The sequence below is a fragment of the Coffea arabica genome, chromosome 2c (genome assembly GCF_036785885.1).
Source record: "Coffea arabica cultivar ET-39 chromosome 2c, Coffea Arabica ET-39 HiFi, whole genome shotgun sequence".
Lineage (NCBI taxonomy): Eukaryota > Viridiplantae > Streptophyta > Magnoliopsida > Gentianales > Rubiaceae > Coffea > Coffea arabica.
In genome coordinates this window covers 42,674,072-42,691,119 of record NC_092312.1, presented here as the reverse complement: position 1 = coordinate 42,691,119, position 17,048 = coordinate 42,674,072, and the positions used below count along the sequence as shown (strand labels likewise).

The following is a 17,048-nucleotide window of genomic DNA, read 5'->3' as shown; positions in this document are numbered from 1 at the left end:
AATCCAAGCCATCGATGTACAAAACTACCTTAGCCTTCCCCCGTTACTAACTCTATACAGAGTTACCAATAGTAGGTGGTGTTTAGAGTGGGTGCGTGGAAGGTGGCGAATACGGGTTTCAGGGAAGTGAATCCTCTATCGTTCATTACAGATTTTCTATCCAATCTCCTTTTTACATTGGCTCCTCCTTTACAAAAATTTGACTAGGTTAAGCTCGGTCCAGAGAACCCCAAGTCAATGAGGTGGCATCTATTCACAAACTCTTGTAAAGCATGGTTACTTTGTTTCCTTTAGGGGGTCCACCCATTTTTTCTTTGCTTGACGTTATTTCGTTGAAATCACCTACTACAAGCCAAGGCAAGTTGATGATTCTCCTATCCTCACTAGGTGGTTCCAAAGTTGCAATCTGGTTTGGTCGGTTGGTGATGCATAAATTGTTGAAAGCAGCCAAGTGCCTTCCTTTCCCTTCACTAGAACAATCATTACCTGATTGTCCTTAGTTATGACATCTAGACTTATTTCCTTATGATCCCGAAACATTCATATACTACCAGAAAAACCTTGCGCCTCCATACACCGATTCCTATTGTACCTGGATTTGTTCAAAATTGCCTATGCATTAGTGCTTGGTCCTGGTCTCCATTAGTATAAGGATACTCAAGATTTTGGCTCCTTAACCTTTTTAGCATATCTTTTAACCTGGGTGAAGTAGGAGCAGGAGGACTTATTGGAGATGAGATTGAAAAATAGAAACAAGGATTTTGTATAAATCTAAGCAAAACCACGAATGTGACCGCGGAGTTATGGGGTATGATAATTGGGCTGGAAAGAGCATGGGAAGCAGGATATAGAAAGGTGATTCTTGAATCAGATTCACTGACTAGCATCCTACTGGTGTGAGAAGGCAACAACAATAGTTCTCACTTCAATCTTATCAAGCAGATTAGAAAATGGAGGGACAAGGATTGTGATTGTAAGATCCATCATGTTTGGAGGGAAGGAAATGCATGTGTGGATTGTTTGGCCAAACTTAGCCTAAAGTGCAACCCGGTAGTGCAGTATTACGAGGAACCTCCAGAAATAGTAGGAAGCTTTTGACTAATGATGTAATAGGGATGGCAACCCCCCGTTTAGTTCCAGCTTAAATGGCCTTCGACCCTCCATAGAAACAAAAAAAAAAGCATTGATTGTAGCTTATTGAATCTTTAATATACAAACATCTGTTAAATGTATTATTTCATTGGTGGAAGGGAATAATGAGGATGTCAAGTTGACAGGGACATTTGTTAGTAAATTTGTGACTATTTCTCCTTGATTTTTGACCTAATATTGTATTAATTGGTAAATTCTACCCATATTTGGTAAATGGTGTTAATTGAAGGAATATGGAGCAAAAAGAAGTTAAAGGGTGATTTTCTAGAAGATTTCTATGTAGTTAGGCATGGGCGTGTTTGAAGGAAGACTGGAAAACTCGGGATTTTCTTGCGCATAGAAGTTTCCTAATTCAAGTTGAATTTCAAGCTGACGTTTTGTTGAAGATTGGACAGATTTCTTCCCTTTTTAGATAGAGTATTCAATTAGCAAATAATAGACATTATCTTTGGAGGATTTCCTTTCCAATAGGGATTATTCCTTATCTCAATAGTTATAAATTAGGAGATTTCTTAGGAACAAGAGGACAACTGGTTCTTAACTTTTTTTTTTTTTTTTTTTTCCATTTTCTAGCAAAAAACGTATACATCATTTTCTCTCTTTCTTTGTGAGAGTGACGGCTTTACAATTTTTCTATCTTTTGCGTTGGAATTTTTCTCCATGATGAACAACTAATTTTCTCTTGTAACCAAAGGTCAACTTGAAGATGTGGTTCCCAAAAATCTGAAAAAATATATACATCATTTTCTCTCTTTCTTTGTGGGAGTGACGGCTTTACAATTTTTCTATTTTTTGCATTGGAATTTTTCTCCATGATGAACAACTAATTTTCTCTTCTAGCCAAAGGTTAACTTGAAGACATGGTTCCTAAACATTTGTGAGATCGAATTGATTTTTAATTGTTTCTTTTAGATCATTGGTATTTGTACCATTTTTTATTTAATTTCTAATGATTCTTTTGTTATTTGAATGTCAAGGGCCTGATATTCGAATTAATCAAATAATCTATTACCATATTAACCAATTAAATACGTAATTGTTTAATTGGTTGGTACTAGTGATAACTAGTATAATTGGTTTCAAATTAAGAAAACATATGATATAAATTAAACAAACCCTCGTAGCATGTTTGTTGGTTATGATTGGGCTTTTCTAGTTTTTAATGCAATTAAAAAATTAAATCCTACGATTGTATTTAGCGTTATTTCTTGATTAGAGAAATAGTTAATGATCGTACCTTGACTATCGATAAAATAGGAAAAAGCTAGCTGTCTGAACTTATTAATGGCTATAACCAATCTATTAATTAGTAATTGAATTATTCTTGCATCAATAGTTGGTTGTGTGAATTGTATTTGGAAAGTTGTATATTTGGTTAGAGTCCTATCTATTGTTGATTTAATTCCTGTTTATTTCCGTGAATTGGTTTTATAATTAGTTAATTAGGTATTTTGAAAATTTCCAGAAACTCCCTCCATAAATTTCACTCTAAAAAGAAGCAAGTTTCTCCTCAATCCTTGTGGAGACGACCCTATTCACTGCTATATACAAAATTCATATTTTCTTGAGTACGGCTTTTATTATTGCATAGATTCGATACTTGTCAGAAGCAGAATATAGGATTACTATATATAGCCAAATCAAGAAAACAAAAAACTTTTTATTTCCTTCAATCCAAAGCAAAATATGAAAATTATCTTTAATCAAACTCCACGGTCATAGTACTAACCGGTCAACCACACATTATGATTTCCATTATGCAGAATAGAAAGAAGGGTTTTTAAGTACACATATTAAATTCTAGGAGACAGAAGAACTTTTTCAATCATCTTATCCGGATTGAAGTAGGAACATCCACCAAGTTTTATTGCTTCTTCAGCTTTGTTCTTCAACTCTAATACCCTTTTCTTAATTTCCTTGTCCTTTTCTCCCTCCATTAACTCTCTACTACATTCTCCACCTCTATTCTGTTGACATTCCTATCTATCTCCAAGCCAACATCCCAGTAACTAAAAGTTACATAGGCAATTAGTCAGTTAATCAGCGAAAAACGGCCAGCAAATCATTAGTACTCCAGCAGACAAACTTTCAAGAATAGAATTCCACACGCAGTGTATTAAAAATATACCGACTGATGGAAGATTGAGTACAACTTCTTGATTACACCAAGTAGATAACATCCCTCTTTTGATGTGAATCCCGTCAATGGACGACACCCATATACGATCAGCCCAGGATCTGTAGACACCAAATTTTTTAAAAATATGGTCATGTGTCAGAAAATTTCCCTATATGCTGCATTTTGAATGATTATAAGTGTGGATGAAATCGAATGCAAGTGTGGCATTAGAAAAATGGCAAACACAAGAGATGTGATTGGATTATTCAGGGTCGTGAGGAACTATGACATGAAACACGTTGTGTTCCTGGAGATATATTCTACTTAATCCAATTGAGGAGATCACTGTCCGGTGAACTTATGCAGTCATGATAGGAGTTGAGGTTGAGATTGCATAGCATAATTGTTGAAATTTCTCGTTTTACCCTTCTAAATTTAGCATATTTACAATTGGAGAATCAATATCAACTCGGGTCTTCTATTATTATGGACATGGGCCTTTGGAGTTTATTGTCAGGCCCAAATACAAATTGAGTGGCCTATTGGATCAAGAAGTTGGAAACATTTTGTACATGGGCCAGTGGAGCCTACTATTATGTCCAATTACATTTTGAGTGATCCAATGGATCCAAAAGTTAAGAACATTTTGTACATGGGTCTAGGTGGTCTAGTGTCAAGTCCAGGTATGTTTTGAGTGGCCTATTAGATCAAGAAATTAAAAACATGTTGTACATGGACCTCTGGGCCTGCTGTTAGGCCTAGTTGCACTTTGAGTGGCCCATTAGATTTGCTCCGCAGAAATATTATAGCTCACATTGCTCTGGAGGCCCAGTTGGAAAGTCAATGGACCAAGATCAGATCCAGTGTCTAATCTATCGTGCTGAAACCCAAACCTAATATCATATGTAACTACAAAAATCGGAGCCAAAGAATTGTCTGGCCCAATTAGGAACTGAGGTGTAGTGGACTTGATCGTTGCTGATGTGGATCGACAAAGTGCAGGCTGCTTGGGGGAATAGTTGCAATGGCACAAGTCTATATCTTTCTCGGTGAACTAATCGAAGAATATGTACAACCTTGATGGCCGGAATTCAATCTTGTCTGGTACGTTAGCGGTGGCCAACTTCATGTAGGTATTGATCTTGTTAAAATTGATCTTTGTTTTGATGTTGCAATCTTCCAACTTGTACTTAACTACCCATGGACACCTCTCATCGTTATTGGGATCCAAGTTCTTCAAGGACCAAGGAGTCTTGAGTCGGATCCGTACCCATATTTTATTAAGGTGTAGCCTTCTCCGAAGATTGTAATTTGTCAAAATTGATACCGATCAAATAGTCAATGTGATCTGAAATGTGGTGAAATGGAGGGGATCTTTCTTGACCTCCTTAAAAATAACATCCTTGTTCTATTAAGGTTGAGAACATAGTGCCCCTTGTCGCATCCATTGCAGTATAGCAAGTAGCAGCCACAGATGAACCTAATTCCCTTATTGTACATTGATTTTTGAACAAGTGGTGTTTGATCCTCATTTCTGGTGGTGAATAAGAGCTCTTCAAGGAAGTAGAGTATTGCATTCTATTTAGTCAAGTTGAGGAGATCATCGCGATTCGGTGCACTTAAATAGTCATGAGAGGAGGAGTTGTGACCAGGATTGTTTAGCACGATTGTTAGAAATCCCCATTTAACCTTCTAGATTTGACATATTTACAATTGGAGGATCAATCTCGACTTGGTCCTTCTATTATTATGGACATGGGCTTTTGGGGTCTAATGTCAGACCAATTTATAATTTGATTGGTCTACTGGATCAATTGATTGAAAATATTTTGTACATAGGTTTATGGGGTCTTGTGCAAGGCCAATTATAATTTAATTGACCCATTGAATCAAGAAGTTGGGAATATTTGTACATGGGCCTAGGGGTTAGGGATCAGACCTAATTACGTTTTGATTGACCTATTAGATTAATCAATTGGGAACATTATTGGTTTTAGGGAAATTGGGTCTATATGGCTCGGGTGGATTTTAGAATATTCTATCCAGATTGTTGGACATCTTGCCATAGTAAATGATGAATAACTGAGAATCGCCTTTCTTGATGACATCCAGTGCCACTTCCTTATCATTTTTTACAAGCGCAGCTGCATATACTTCCTCTAATTTGTCAACTGAGAATGTATTTCGACCATTTAGTCGAAAGTTACCCTATTCGATGAAATTTTCATATTTAGAGATATAATCCCTAATCGCAAATGAACTCCTTACACCTTGCATGTTTGGATGGAATACGGAATGTGAATTCAATTGGAGGTCAAAGAATTTTGAGTTTTCTGTGCAAAACTTGCTTTGAATTGAAATAGGCAGTGGAAATGAGGAGACCCACTCTTATAGATTCCTGAACAACGCTGATGTAAATGGAAGGAATAGAGAATCGAAAATTTCTAATTGAATATAATATTTGATTTTTAGTAAGAACACACCTACGATAAGTGAAGAAAATATTTTTTACGTTGATGAGGAAAGGAGGTGCTCTAGGTATTTTGAAACTCTACCCAACTTGATGATGTCGCGCCCCACTTTTTGATAGTGTGAAAGTAGTGTGTAGGATATGTATGTGAACGTGTGTGAAAGTGAAAATAAAAGACCGTGGGATTGTGAAATGCGACGGTTTGGCCAAACAAAGGGTTTTAGATAGAAAAGGAGTCGTCACTTGGTATAGAGTTAGGGTGTACCAAGTCACCCAAAAAGTGATTTTTGTTTTTGGAAAGAAAAGTAAACAAATCCTTTTTAAAGAATTTTTAGGTCTACGTAACCAAAGAAAGGGATCGGGGGTGGCATTTGATAAGGGAGAAGGCAAAGGCAAAACCTAAGGCACTCCCTTACCCTAGCCAAAGCTAGTTGCGTGACTTAGCCCTTCTTTTCCTAATTCTTCTACCCAAAGTATGTGTTGCATGTTGGATGTGACTAATGGATGCGAAAAAAAAAATGCAATCCTAAATCTAAAATGTCTCTTATGAGGCTTTTTGGTCCCAACCACATGAGTTGTGATGGCCAATAAGGAAAACTATCATAAAGGTCACGGGTGATGCAAATAAAGACCCAAATATGAGTGCAAGTGTGAAAATGTAAGAAGAATGCAAAATAAAATAAAAATAAAAATACAAATGTAAGTGCAAGTGTGCAAATGTAAGAAAAGTGCATGTGTGCAAATGTAAGAAAGGTGCATGTGTGCCAATTGAGAAAATAAAGGTGTTTGTGTGCAAGTGGATGAAAATATGGTATAATAGTAGTAAATGCATATAAGTGCAATTGGGTGCAATTTGTGAGGTAGAAAATAAATAAGTGATAGGGAAAGAAGAGAAATGTGTGAACATAGCATGTGGATTGAGAAAAAATATAAGTAGTGAGAGAATGTGGATGAAGAAGGTGAGGAAGTGATATGATAAAAATGAGAGTGTATGAACCTAGAGGAATGCATCAAGTCGGGTACAGGAATGACTCCTAACTTTGTGATTTTAATTTTCCCTTGGATAGAGGGAACACAAGCGTGCTAAGGCTTAGAAAAGCCACACTCGTCTATATCCCATATTTAAAGGGTAACTCTCAAGCAAATGTACCCTATAACTAGCATGAAAATGCAAAAAGCCTAAAATAAAAGGGAAAGGGTTGGAGGGGCATGCCAAATGCTAGAAAACTAAGAAAAATGCATGAAATGTAGTGAGACATGCAAGTATGTACTAACGAGAGGGGATAACCTATTGGGTCTAGCATTGGACTAGCCATTTTCTAAAATTCTCTCACAAGCATTGAACTTGCGAGAGCTCGAGGAGAAAGACCATGACTAGCATTGAACTAGCCACGGTAACGTGCGTTTGCATTCACCATATATATATATATATATATATATATATATATATATATATACAAGTAAGTAGGCATAGTTAAAGCAAGTAGACATGTGAGCACGTAATTCACATAACACATAAGCATGCATATCGAAATGCCAAAACCTAAGAAAGCGATTAAATACACAGCACATAAGCATGCAAGACACATAAGGCAATTAAGGCCCTAACTATTACATTTTTAGGGGGAAGGCCTACTGCAATCTAAAAGGGGAAATAAGAAGGAATAAAACAATTAAATCCCTATCTATTACAATTTTGGCATTCGAGTGCCTCCCAAATGATGAAATTGAGCTAAAATTAAAGCAAAACTAAGCAACTAAAGAAATAAATAAAGTGAAAATGAAATAAACACTTAAAGTCATGCAATTGCACACATAAGACACATATACGCACGTAGGGTCAAATAAAGTCAAAAATAAAGGATAGAGTGTACCTTCCTTGAGTTGGAGCTCTAATGGGGTGAAATGACTTATTTACCCTCCAAAAATAAAGAAAAGGTCAAGGCACCAATTTAATTGAGAAAATCAACAAAAGTATGCAAACACAAGCTCATTTGGTCAGAAAAGCCCTTAAAATTATGAGTTAAATGCAATTCAAACAAAGGATTATGGCTAATCGAAGTAAACAAACAATGGAGTTGCCAAATTAGGGCGGTTAAGGACCCAATTGTAAATATTAGAAAGTTTTTAGGGCCTGATCAGGATTTTCCAGGACTTTGGGGCTAAATTATAATTTTTGAATGTTATCATCTTCTTCACCGAGAAACTGAAACCATCATCAGTTAGCATTTCCGTTGTTGTTGATCAACAATACCAGAGATTTGTTTCAATTCCAAACCCACGAAATCCACCCAGAACATACAAAAACAAAATTCATCTCCTATCGCTGATTCGGATTGAGCAAGAAACAGAGAAACAAAACAAAACATCAATTCATCAAGATTTCTCAAATGCAAGGAAGTAAGCTCACAGACTTATCTGTTTTCTCACAAAAATGCAGATGAATCATTTTCCATGAAGAATTTTCAATCCGGCATTTCATCGAACATTAAATAGACATTAAAATTTCACTGCCCTCTTTGCTAAATTGAGTTTATAATCTGCCCCAAAATTATCAAAAACCAGAGATTTCAATCCAGTCAACACAGAGAGCGCGTATGTACCAAAATCCATGGACAATCAGCATAAAAATTGAAATAACAACTTCAGGGAAAACATGCTTTGACAGAAAACTGAAGTGTAAAGGAAAAGGTTACCTTCCATTGGCTTCTCACGGTGACAATTGGCGGGCAGCAGTAGCGGATTCCGACGAATTTGGTGACAATTCTGATTCTTCCCATAGCTAATTTCCTTCTTTTCATTGCTTGCTTCACTCTCAATCAGCCCGAGGTTTCCATTGCTTTTCCTTTGTTTGATTTCTTGCTTTTCCTAAATTTCTCTAAGCTGTCCGAGGCCCTCTCCCAATTTTCAGATTTTCCTTTTCTTTCTCTGTTTTCTTTCGACCCTCCATCCGCCGCCCCTGTTTTCTTTTCCTTGCTCCACCTCTCCTTTCTCCGTTTTTACTTCAGCCTTTCGCTCTCTTTTCCTTTTTTTTTTTTTAATTTTTCCAGATTTTCCCTACTCTTGCTCTCTCTCGTCTGACCCCGAAGTTCGCCCCTTCCAAATTCCAGATTTCCCCGTTGCCTTTCTTTCCTCTGTTTTTCCTCCAACCCAGATGAAGCCTCCTCTATTTTCCTTTTTTTTCTCGGCTCTTTCTATCTTAAAACCTAGCCGTCACCCCCTTGCTTTCTTCTGCCCCCCCGTCGCTCTTCAGATTTTTTTTTTCGATTCCTCTAGCCGCCACTCCCTCTGGTTTTTCTTGGCCAAAAGCCTCCGCCCACATATCCCTTTTATTTTGCTCCTTAGCCCCCCGTTGCCTATTCCTTTTTTCGTGGCTCCTTTTCTTCTTTTTCCAAAAACCAATCCTATCCTACAAGTGTCCAGATCTCTCCCCCTCCTAAGTGATGTGTTGTCCAACTATAAAAGGGACACTTGTCCCGCATGCAAAGCCTACACATATTCACATATTTTCTTTTCCTTCTTTTTCATTTTTCATTTTCATTTTTCCCAAAATCAATTTAAATAAATAAACCAAATTATAAACAAATTAAAAACAAACTAAAACTTTCAAAAATATCAATTACATTTTTTCTCTTCTTCAAATTGAAACTCAAAAATGATTAAAACAATTTTTTGTGGGCATTTTCTTTTTTCTGAAAAATAATAAAGATAAAGCTAAATAAATAAAAAAATAATATAATAAAATAAAATAAAATAGCCGATATTATCAATAAAAGTAAAATGAAATAAATTAAAAATTTGGTGTCTACAGATGACGTCACCCAATCTAATGTAAACTATCCCTATAATTGGGTAGAATGAGTTAGTTTATATAGCCCTTCTCTCCCGAGCATCTTATAATATTATGAATACGCTCGGAACGGACACATGAATGGTGGATAGGGGGGTCACATGTCGTCCATCCAAAAAATGGATGAACAGGATTATCTCGGGGGATAAGAGGAAAATTTTGAATTTTGAAATTTGAAATTTGAAATTTGAATTTTAATTCAAATTTCTTTGGCCTTCAGAATAGGTCCACCTGTCCTGACACGTGGGCAAGTACTTTTTGGTCACGTGATCGAAGGCCACTAGCTGCTATTCAAATGTGTGGATCCTACACGGCTGAATATATCAGATTTTTGGTCAAAAATACCAGAGTTACTGTCAAAATTTGAATTCAAAATCAAATTTTAAATTATTCCGCTTCAGTTCTAATTGCTGATATGTGTCTAGATAATTTTGTTAGGATCGCGACACGTGAAAAGTGAAGAGAGAGAAAAATCATTAAGAGAGGAATACAAGGTGCCGTAATAGTGGAAGATGATCGGACATGTCATCAAAAAGGTGTACTCTGCCTGCAGCTGAGCTTGTTTTTCAGTCTTATGTCACACATAAACACTCGTATCTTATCGGTGCCAGGTGTACTCTACCCATTCTACTCAATATAACAGATACTTTGCAATGTAAATTGACGTCATAGTATTGGGTTGGATGATGTCATTTGGATTAAGCTCCAAACAGTACCAGGACGACATCGTTCTATGTAAATGCTACCGTTTTGTCAAATATACATAAACACTTCCTTCCTCCTCATATCATCTTTATCGAATGCAAGAGCACGAGAGTAGTTCAATGAAAATACCAATAGACTAGTCAATCGCCAGCTACTACAAGTTCAAGGTCTTTGAAGCACATGCATCATTCAATGTCTAGACCATAAGGATTTCTTTTCCAACCTTTCCCTTGCAGATCGTGCACAGGATGTGCAAGCTCTTCCTCCTCATTGATTATTGCAAAATCAATACACTCCCCAGATTCTGATCAACAGCACCGGCATGGTGTGAGTGCTCATGTTTGACACAAGACTGAAAAGACAAGCTCAGTTGCAGGCAAATTGCATCTTTTCAATGATGTGTCCGATCATCCTCCACTATTACAGTACCTTGTATTCCTTCCTTAACGATGAGAGGTGTCTATGGGTAGCCAAATACAAGTTGGAAGATTTCAACATCAAAACAACATGAAGTTGGTCACCATTAAAGTACCAGACAAGATCGAATTCCAATCACCGAGAGCACATATACTCTCTGATTAGTTCACTGAAGAAGACATAAACTTGTGGCAATGCAACTCAAGTAGCCTACACTATGTCGATCGACATCGGCACTGGTTAGGCCTAGTACACCTCAACTCCCAATTGGGCTAAGCAATTTTTTGGTCCAGATCCGTGCAGCCACATCTGATATTGGATTTGGGTTTTAGTATGATGGATTAGACATTGGATCTGATCCAAGCCCATCGGTATCCCAATTGGGCCTCTAGAGCAATGTGGGCTACAATATTTCTGCGAGCAGTTGGGCCACACATTTGTACATATAGACATATATATGTATATATAAATGTACATATATATATTCATATTCATGTATATCACGCATACCGTTTCTCCTATATAGTTCGCGAAGCGAACTTTGTGGTCCCCACAGTGCACTTTGCCCGACGTGGGCTAAATCTTTTGCACTATTCACACATTGATTGGCCCAGTAGAGTGCAAAAATTATAATTTTATCCTTAAAGAAGAGGAAATCTACAGTCAAAGAGTGGACATAAATTATTGGTGATTGACATGAAGGTTATGTATTGAAACAATGTGATATAAATTGGAGTGTGCGATGACACATTTGCTCATTGTTATGTCGAAAAATGGCAAGTCAAAATATGAAGAGATACTCTACTCTTGAGACTCAGGTAAGGCCCACTACTCAAAGAAATAGACTATTCAGCAGCACAGGTGCTAGTGACAGTGCGGGGCCAGTTACTCAAAATGTAATTGAGTCTGACACCAAGCTCCATAGGCTCATGCCGATAATAATTGAAGGCCCAAGTTGAACTGGCAAGACATGTTGAGCTAGAAGATTAAACCCTCAAACCCATAACTACTATGCAGGGCAAATTGACCTGATCCATCACTGTGATAAGGCCTGGTATAACATAATCGATGACGTGAATCCCCAATTTCTGAAACACCAGAAGGAATTTATTAGGCCCAACGATATTAGTCCTCTAATTGTAAATATGCCAAACCTAGAAGGATAAAAGGAAAATTTTCAACAATCATGCTCTGCAATCCCGGTCCCAACTCTTCCTCCCGTGACTAGTTAACCGTACCAGATCACAATGATTTCCTCAACTGGACTAAGAAAAATACGATATTCTATTTCCTCAAAGAGCCCTTATTCACCCTTAGAAATCAAAACCAGTCACCATCTTTTCAAGAAGTGGAAGTAGAACAAGCGAATTAGATTCGCCTGTGGATGTTACTTACTGTACTGCAATGGATGTAATAAAGGGCACTATGTTCTCAACCTTAATGCGACACGGAAGTTATTCTTGGAAATTCAAGAACGATCCCCTCTATTTCACCACATTTTAGATCACACCGACCACTTGGTGTCAATTCGGGCAAATTATAACTTTCGGAGAAAGCTCTGGCTCAACAAAATGTGGGCATAGATTCGACTCAGAACTTTTTGGTTCTTGAAAGATATGCATCCTAGTTGGATCAATGATAGAGTTAGGGTTCTTGTTACGAAGCAATTAAGTAATTACGGCGTTATCAGTCCAATTAATCTAGAATTAGCATGTAATTCGTTGGCATGTATCTAGATTAACTGGAAGGATACATCCTTCGAATTTGTTCACATTGGATTTCAAAATGAAGTGGATTGACATATTTTTATTCCAAAAGCGTGCATTGAATACACATGGCATTGCTACATTGAATCCCTATCAACATATAAATACATTACATTTATACCGTAAACTAGGGTCCCGTCGTATGTTATACGTGTAGGGTCAATTTCTTCCATCGAATACATATTCCATGTGTCAACATCATGTTAAATTGGTCCTCACTGAACATGGGTCTCCGCATCATCTCCGGCCTCCGTCAGGGTCTCCTTTAGGCCCTCTATTGCCTTAAACAGCTGATCCAGCTCTGCAATGAATCTCTAAGTGTCCATGCGACAACCAAAATACATCTCTCAGAACACAATCTGCTCCATGCCACAGTCCCTCATAACCAAAGAATCCTACCAAACCTTTCATGTTTGACATTTTTCTGATGACACACTTGTACTCAATTTCATCTACACTTATAGTAATTCAAAACGAGGCGTTTCAAGTACTCTTCTAGAACACGAGTGTATTGGATAAGGAAGGGTTCGCAACATGCCCCACTTCAATCAAATTTCCAATTTCAGTTGCAGTTTTCTCTCTTTTCTCTTTACGTGTGTCACAATCTTGGCAAAATCATCTGGACACGTGTCAGTAATCAAGACCAAGGCTATATAATTTGAAATTTGAATTCAAATTCAAATTTCAACAGCAGCATCTGCATTTTTTATTAAAGTGCTGACATGTTCAATCGTGTGGACCCCAAACGTCTCAAAATCGGATGAATTGGGATATGATCAAACAATTGAAGAAATGTATAACTACTTAGAAAAATTTTTAGGAGAAACAGCTAGAGTAGCTTAGGAAGCTTATAAGAGAAATTATCCAACTGAATTTACTACTAACTTATTATTAGGACCGAATCCCTATAATTTTACAAATAAAATACAATTATTATTATTAGGATTACAACCCAATGTAGGATTTAATAAACAACAGCAAGAAGCAATGAGAAAATTAGAATAATTACATATAAGAGAATGGGCTTTTACAAACCCTTTTGTACAAGATTTTTATTATTATACAACGATAGCAGGACATTTTTATAATTTAACTATAGGAGAAAAATTATTTATGAAATTACCAGATCCTTTAGGCTTAGAAATTTATAAAAAGTTTAAAGAGCAACTAATAATACAGCCTGAATTAAATAACATAGCAACTAGAATTCATTTTATAGTTAGTCAATTAGTTGAAAAATGTACAAATACAAATAACTAAGTAATTAAAAGGTGAATATAGTTTCGTAAATAAATTTGTACTCCCCAGCATTATGATCAATCAAAAAGGAGAGCAAAAAGGCAAAAAGATAAAAAAAACAAAGAAAAGACATTTCCTTAGAAGATCATTAGCTTGAAAATCATATTTAAATAAAGAAGGACATGTCAAAAAATTCGATCCGACAATATAGTAATAGATTATCTTGTTTTTCTTGTAGAAGTACAGAACATTCAGCTCGTGATTACAATTGTAGACAAAATATGCATAATAAGAATGTAATTCTAATAGAATATGTAAATGAAGATGTTTTAGAAGTAGATGAATATATGGATGACACTGAATCTATTTATAATATAGTTTCTGTGGATGATAAGGAATTTTTAGAGGAAGAAGATAAAAATAGAGGTGATGAATTTACTAAAGATATTTTAGAATCTAATAGAAAAAATAAAGGGAATTATTATAGCAAGCTTGAACAATTAGAAGAATTCGATCAAATATTAGAAAATCTTGTAGAAACAAATTGTGAACACCAGTGGATAAATAGAAGTGGATCAGAAGCTCGTCCTTGTAATTTTTGTAACAAATACCGGTCTTAGCATTAAGATATAAACGTAAAATATGTTCTATAGAACCTTGTAAGATATGTTTACAAAATAAGGGAATAAATATACCACAAATAATAAATAGAATAGATAAACACCATGAAGATAAATTACATTTAGAAACAAGAATAAGAAAATTAGAAAATGGGTTAGACAACTTAGAAGAATGACTAATTGATATGGACATTTGTAAGAAAATTTTTTTTACTTAATTAATTCATTGGAAAGAAAAGAAAAAGTAGAAAAAAAAGAACCAAAATCAACTTTAAAAAAAAACTGTTCCACGCGCGCCATTTTCTTCTTCTTTCGTACAAGAATGCAAGCAGAATGCCAGTACAAGGAAGAAGGGTGCAGCGGCCATTTTGTCTAATTTCTATTCGTTTTTTGCTTTGTTTTCTTTCCATTTATGCTCCTTAGTTCAAAGAGACACCTCACCCGTAGATCCTTATCAAGAAAAACAGCTGTAAAAATAGATCCAAGGGATCAAATTCAGCCACAAAAAATCAGCTCTATATCTACCGTTGAAATGAGGGTTTTGGGAGCTGGGGTTCCATATAAAAGCTAAAAAAAACACAGCAAAGGGGGAGGGAACAAAGAGAGAGGCGGCGGACAGAAAGAAAGAGATCAAAAGGAGAGAAGAACAAAAAAAAAAGAGAAAAAGGAAGAAGAAAAAGTGCAGATTTTTTTTACGAAAAGCTCGAGCCAGGGCTGATTACTCAGCCCTCTTTCTTGCTCACTTCCGATCTCGACAAGGCTTTTTATGGGGAGATTTCTATTTCTGGGAAAACTACGTCATCAAAGGGACAACTCTTATTTAGAAAAGTTCCCGAAAAAACAACTCAAAATCTCTCTAATCTCAACCCGAAATCACCAACTTGCCAACACTTGGACGTTTCAGCAGCAGAAGTTTGGTTCATCTTCCAGCAATCGGATCTGTCTTTTTCAAGGTTCAATAGTTGTTTCATCCACGTAAAGCATCCAAAGGTGATGTATTCCATATTTCTCTTGTCATTTTAATTTAGATCTGTAACAGTTTTTTTCCTTTTCTTTTGTTCCCTGCAATTTCCTTTTCTTTAGCTGGGTTTCTTATCAATGTTTGGTTTGGGATTTCTGCCACGTTACATGTGATTAAAATGATGTTTAAGTGATAATTTTTGGTTAGATTTTAGGTTGCATAATCTTGTTTGGTCCAAATTGTTGATGGTAGTTGATAGCATGCTTTGCTGATAAAAACCCAGAGGTTGCAGAAACGTTGCAGAAGAAAGAAAATGGTTCCTTTGAAGCTTGCATGAACAAATTTAATAATTTACATTTTAACCCCTTAATTTTTACCTAATTTCACTGTGGCCCAAAATCTGGAAGAATCGAAATAATTTCTCCCTTTTAAATTTAATCCTCTTTTTGCAAATTTTATGTGACTTTTTGGATAGATTAATTCTAGAATTTAATGCATAATCAGAGTTTAGTAATTTTTAGTTGAGTTTTTATCTTGTTAGGTTTTCATAAAATAAGATGAGATTTGGTTTGGAATTGTTGGTTGGGTTTGATAAATGGATTAATGACTTATTTTCTGGGTTTTTGACATGGGTTTGAGGGATAAAGCCCATATGTTTTAGTTGGATTTTGCTTGGACCTAAGATAGGCTGGCCTGCTTGTTTTCTTAGGGCTTTCGGTTGGGCTCGGAGTGTTTTGGCCTGAAAAATAAGAAAAATGGCCCATTGGCCTGTTAGGTCAAGAAGTCTGGTGACAAATTTCATTCCAGTCTCCTAACTTTTGAGTATTTTCACTATGGCCCTAAAAAATTTTAATTTTTTTAATTATATCTTTAATTTAATTGTAAATAGGTCTCTAAACTTTATTTTTCTTCAATTTGACCCCTGATATTTATAATAATTATAAATTGACTCCTAAAACTTTCTTATTTTTTTAATTAGGTCCCTGCTTGTTTTAATTTTCTTGAATATAGGTTGTTTACTTTCATTTAAATGTTTTAATTAATCAATTTCATTTCTTTACATGTTATTGCTTTTATTTATTAATTAAATTGGTGCCTTGATATTTTTGTTAATTTTGGAGTTAAATAGGGCAATCCAATTTCCCATTAGCTACTACTTCAAAGGCAGGTATCTTCTTGTGTTATCTTTAAATCCTCCTATGTACTCCTATGTGATTTTATGTGTGTAATTGCATGATTTTTTAATGTTTTTATTTTCATTTATTTATTCACTTTTTTTGTTTTTAGTTTTGTATATTTATTTTAATTTAATTATTGATTATTTTAGAGGCATTTAAATTTCAAATTGTAATAGTTAGGTTATTATTTCATTTTATTTCATTCTTTCCCCTTTTAGATTGTAGTTAGGGCCCCTGAATGTAATAGTTAGGTCTTTATTTGCTTTTATTTGTTTGCATGATCTTGTGCTTATGTGTTTACTGGTTTTCTTAGAATCTTTGCATTTAGATGTCATGCTTATGTGCTATGTGTTTTCTGTGATTTATGTGTTTACTTGCTTTTATTATGTTTTATATGATTTATTTGATTATAATAAATGCATGGCGTCACCACACTAGTCTAACGCTAGTTGTGCCCTCTTTTTCGATTTCCCACTGGTCCAATGCTAGTGAGAACTTATAGACATGGGCTAGTTCAATGCTAGACCCTTAGAAACTGACCATGCATTAGATCATGTTTGTGTGACAAATC

At 35.7% G+C, this 17,048-nt stretch overlaps 1 long non-coding RNA gene across 1 annotated transcript; it reads right to left on the bottom strand.

Moving 5' to 3' along the window:
- Positions 1–2,792: 2,792 nt before the first annotated feature.
- On the bottom strand, positions 2,793–9,073 carry LOC140035341 (uncharacterized). Its single transcript, XR_011839470.1, has 2 exons — positions 7,616–9,073; positions 2,793–3,390 (listed from the first exon to the last, which is right to left on the bottom strand). It is a non-coding gene; the product is annotated as an uncharacterized lncRNA (long non-coding RNA).
- Positions 9,074–17,048: the final 7,975 nt, after the last annotated feature.